Raw genomic sequence first — 6,000 nt, forward strand, 5'->3', positions numbered from 1 at the left:
ATGCTATGTCTACCCATAAATCATGCTTATTTCCTATTTTTAGTTTGAAATGTTTAAGTTTGTCATTTGTATTTATATGTTTGCTTTTTTATTTTATTTTTTTTTTGTAAGTTTGTCATTTATATTTATTTGTTTGTTGTTTCCTGTTTCAAATTTGATGTGAGAAACAGAGTAAATTTATGAGTCTGTGTTGAATTTGGTGTGATGATTGTGAGCACCAAATGTTAAGTTGTCATGTGTTGGTATGGCTAAAGTTGAAGTTGGTATCATGAAATTCTGCTAATGAGATTCAATTTTTTCTTGTAGGCATAGCTGAAATTGGTGTGATGATTGTGAGCACCACCTTGGTGACACTTGTTATTGGTTTTATGTTTCCTACTTGTGCAAAACCTTACACATTCATTTTGGATGATACTAATCATATATGCATGGTTTCTTTCTATAATTCATGATCAGCAGTACCACATGAAATTAATTAGTTAGGGGGTATAACTTGAAAATATATAGTTTCATAAATTAACTAGGCTGGTCATCATAAATTGATCCATTGCCACAAGCGCAAAATTAATATATATGTATGAAATTATGCTGTCGTCCTAGTCCTAACCTGTACGTTTTCAATTTCCTGAGACATGTAGTTTTCAATATCCTGTTCCAATAATATAGATCTGATCCTTGTAGCGGTGTTTAAAAGGTATGTAAACTACTCAACTTTTAGATGTTTCGTCCTTTAGTACTTGGATATGATGCAAGCTTGGATGTGTTGAGTTTGAGTGATGTATCTTGTAGCTTCTGATCTGTTTATCAACTGGCAGGAGTGCCTCTTCTATTCTGTTCCATTTGGTGCATTGGAGACCTATAGAAAATATATTGAATCTCATCTGCTACAGTCTGAGGCAAATAATTTATGTATTCTATTTTTGTGGAAATTCAAGTAATAAGCAAGAGCAGCAGCCTGCACAATACACACAAACAACAACCATGTTTAGCTTTTCTTTGAATATCTGCTGCTGTCCAGAATTTATGTTGTGATTTTCACCTTCCTTTTCTCATATCTTTCTTCTATATCTTGTGTATTTGAGTGGATAATCATAAGGAAGGAAAATATGATCTGTAAAATGGATTAAACCCACATGTTAGAGCTCAAAGTACATCAGGAAATTTGTGATGTTTTCTATTTGTGCTGCAGCAGTTTCCCCTTCATTTTTAGCTTATATCTTCACTCTACAAGGCTAGAACTTTGGCTTAAATTTCATTTGTAAGAAGACTAAGTTCAGTTTAGTTTAAAACTCCATTTTTCCCTCTTTTAGCTCACATCTAGCACCTAAAAAGATAGCAGCAACAGACTTCCAAGTTCTGAAATTTTCTGCAACAGATTCTGTCATGGTGTCTTCCAACCCTTCCTTTTCTTTCATGTTTCCCCTAATACTTGTTTAGTTGGGTATGTAACCAAGTGGAGGGAAGGTAGAAACATGCATAATTCGTGCAATCTACTGCTTGAAGAGGTGAGATGATTTTCTGCCTTGTTTTGTTCAAAGTTGTACAGCTTCTACAAAAAGGTTCTGCTATGGTTTTAACTATACTTCTTCCTCTATTTGAATCACTTTTCAATTATGTTTAGGCCTCCATTTTTATGTGTTAAACTAGTAGAGATCAGCATGTATTTTTATGTGTTAAATAAGTACTTAAGGAGTCAACATGATGATTTCAAGTAAAGATGAATTCTCAATGTATAAACTTTAGTGACAATTGTTGTTCATAGATGATTTCAAGTACATATGAATTCTCAACGTATAAAAGTCGTGTCTTTATTACCATAAGATTCTTTTTATGATTGCAATTTTGTAAACTTAAAAACTGAAATTTGTCATTCACGGATCAAGATTTGATTTGATGTAGTTATTAATTCGATCTGAATGTATATATATTACTACTCAATTTGCTACTTTTTCTTTACCAGGTCTACTTACTAAGTTCATATGTGTGCAGTATCGTATGTGGTTGTAAGTAGTGTTAACATTTTGGATGCTTGAACTGGGATGAAAATTTTGTAAGTAGTGTCATCTGGTATGGGCCATGATCTTAGTAGTTAGAAGGTATGTTATATCTGGTCATATGGTATGTGCCCTGAAGAATCTGAAATCAGGTGATGAACCTTTTTTTTTTTTTTTAACACTACTTACAACCACATGCGATATATATTTAACTGTAACTCCTTCATGCCTTGTATATATATTCTACAATAGTAATTTTAATTTATTCTCTCTAGTTTAGCTCATATATATGTATTTTGCTTTGGGGCCTCTATAATGAAATTCTGATGGAATATAATATTTCTTTAACACAAGTGAGTGGGTATTAATGCTCTAAGTGTGTATTAATTTACAAGAAAATATAAATGATTTCCATTACGGTGGATGGGCTTGAACTTTGTTGGAGGCTACAGTAGTTGGAAGTTCAATTAGAATCTGATTTCTCTAGTGCTCTAGCTGGAAATGATTATGTACGTGCATATAGTTCAAACTATAGTATTATTTCTTTGGAGTTTGTAATTTTTTTCCTTTTGGAGCTATATATATATATATATATTTATATATTTAGGATGTTTGAGATGTTTTCCATGCACAAAGAGTTTCTTGTTGACTATATTAACCTTGCTGCTATAGTTGTTTCGAGCCACTTTTTGAATTTAATTACTGCCTTGGCTCCAGACATCTCGATCGAGCTCCTTAACAATTCAAAATGGCACGACCAAGTCACTACTGGATGTACTCTGCAAATAGGACATAACTCACTAACCCTACTAGATGTTCCTTTGGCAGGCCCTCCAAATGAACACTAACACCGCATTGGTGCCCATACTCGTGGATAGTTTGGGCATGATGGATGATAGAACCTATATATAAATGTTGCACTGCTTTCTTGTATCGACAATATTTTCATGTTTATGCTGCTATGACAGAAAGTTAGTATTGATTTAAATTATTTTTTCATTGTTTCTATGTTTATTACTTTATTAGACATAACTCGGAATCCTATTTGTCAAAGATGAGCATAATAATTCATCAATCCTTTTTCCCAAATATATATGTGCATCCTTCCTGCCTAATTAATAATACCACTAGGATGAAACAAAAATATGGGCTATTTTTGTTGTAGCTATCACGAGGATCTCTTCGGTGGCTAATATTCTATTATGCAGCTCAAGAGTGCGATCAGGTACTTTAGGTGTTTTCATTGCATTAATGTGTGAATAGATAGAAAATTATTTGAGTTGTGTGAACAAGTTTTACATTGGTTTTACTATAAAATAAAAAAGAAAATTAGAAATTGTTCTACTAGGAGTTCATGATTGAGATTTTTAGATTTTGAATTGAGTTGAATTGAGTTGAGATAATAAAATATTATTAGAATATTATTTTTTAATATTATTATTATTTTAAAATTTGAAAAAATAAAATTATTTATTATATTTTGTATTAAAATTTAAAAAAAATTATAATGATGAGTCAAGATAAATTGAGATGAGTTTAATAATTCAAAAAAAAAGCGTTGGAATGTGAGATTCAAAATGGATTAGAGACAAACGTACTACTTTGTCCTCTTAATGCCTTTTCACTTTAAGTGCTCATAAGTTGGTGCAGGTCTTTACCTTTTCCCATTTCATAAGTTAGACAAACCTCACCTTTTCACTGTTTTTTTCATTTTTGTCAAACCAGCCACAAGACTCCCTAAAGAACTATTTTGGTTATACGTACAAACGCTGTGAGGTTTTTATCTCTCTCTATATATAGGCTCTGATGCTGACATAAATAAAATTTAGTTCCACATTATATATAATCGCTTTGATGTTTAGTTGATTTCTAAGGTACTATGTAACATCTATATGCTATATTGGTGCATGTGTTTCTTCGAGTTTTTTTTCCATTAAGGGGTATTTTTTATCGGTACATGAAATTTATAGTTTTAGGGTTTAGTTTATATATTAATTATATTTTACAGTTATATATACATATATTATATATAAGGTTCTCTAATATGAAGTATAGCTTGGGTATAGTACATCAGGATTAATTTTGTGGATTTTTTTATTTATTTAGTGAAATATCTTTTCCGGCTAGTAAAGTTCACCGGAAATATATTTGTCGTATGTTAAACTTATTTCCGACGATCGTATATTGTTGGAAATACTTTTTACTGACGATTTTTATAGTGTTTTGCGACGATAAATATTCACCGCAAAAAGTTTTCGTTGGAATAGATATCATCATTAGCAACGATTTATTAAAGTTTTGTGACGATTATAATTCACCGCAAAAAGTTTGCCCCAGCGATTGAATAGGCAAACCGAATAGGTATTTGAAGCGTTTTATTCGAAATTTGCAGCGAAAAAAAATTGCCGAAAAAGATAACATTTTAGCTACAATTTTTTACTTCCATTGAGGTAGATCATAAGTTGAGGGATAATACTAGCGAACATGTAGTGTTGTGTAAATTGCTATGAAAAATCAATGGATGCAATTTATAGAACTTTTCCCAGCGAAAATAATTGCCGGGAAAAGTCACTTCCCTTGTAGTGAATATGGATACTATATCTTATATCTTAACAGTGTGAATAGTGATAGAATCCACTTTTTTATAAATGATAAAGTTGTGTTTTTTATCATTTCTCTTGTACTATTTATTGCCGAACCCTACTTGTTTATTTCTGAATTTTAAATTAATAATATTGGAGGGCTATTTTTAATAATCAAATCTCACTGCAATCCATATATAACTGATTTTTTAATATCATTTTCAAACTTATAATATAACTCCACGCCTGCTTGAAGATCATATATCTATGATCTTATGATATCCACGAAAAAGTTCAAAAAAGAACATTATATATATAGAGATTATAATAATGAAAAAATATATTCATCATCTCAACTCTCATAATCTCATGATGTGGTATTAAATGATAGGTTCACAAATAAAATGTAATAAATAATTTTTAATTATCTAATGTCATATTATAGAATAATGAAATAGTGATAAAAATTAAGATGATAAGAAATATTACTCTATAATAATAATATATGGGAATTGCGCGCACTCCATTACTCTTGTGAGGAAGTAACAACAGACGTTCCTAGTGTTTGTCGTTTGAGCACTCATGAGAAGATGGAAAAAGTAGCGCGCACTGTCTCTAATTCCAACTAAAATAATATATAAAAATAAATAAATCTACTTGCGTCAACTTCATGATCTTATCATGAGCTAGCTGATCCATCTCCACGTTTCTGCAACACGCCTTAGCTACGTTATATGTGTGTCTTCTCTGTCTACGACTTCGACTTCTCCACCTACGTACAATCATTACTCAATTAAACTTTTATGGTCATGAAGATCATGAGCTTCTTCAGTTCAGGTCCACAACCAAACCAAAGATAATACAAATCTCAATTTTGGTCAATTAGCTAGATTCGTTTAAGGGAAATATATATTATTCATATATATATATATATATATTTACAAATTAATTTGCATGGTGGATAGATCTTGTGGTGGATAGTATAGGCGATTTTACAATTGAGCTTATTTTAGTTTTCTTATCGAAGTTTTTATCGCTGTAAAAGAGTTCTCAAATCAATCACAGCAAGTTAAAAATCGCCGCTAATTAATTTTAAAAACGAAACGCTAATTCACAGCGATTTTATAATCGCCGTTATTGAGTTATTCTCAACAATGTTATGATTGCTGCGTATGAGTATACGTCAATTGCAGCGATAAAAGTTTGCTAGTAATAAGCTTTAGCAGCGTAAAGTTATCGTTGCAATCGTTATTTCATAACCATTAATTGTATTACGGCGGTTTCAAAAAATCGCTGCTAAATTCAATTGCAGGCGATTTTTACTCTTTTAGCAACATAAATTAATCACTAGAAATAATATTTCCAACGATTAACATATAAATCGTATCTTAAAATTCTGGTGATTAAAGGCACTATTGGCGGCG

This window comes from Juglans regia, chromosome 10 (assembly GCF_001411555.2).
Source record: "Juglans regia cultivar Chandler chromosome 10, Walnut 2.0, whole genome shotgun sequence".
Lineage (NCBI taxonomy): Eukaryota > Viridiplantae > Streptophyta > Magnoliopsida > Fagales > Juglandaceae > Juglans > Juglans regia.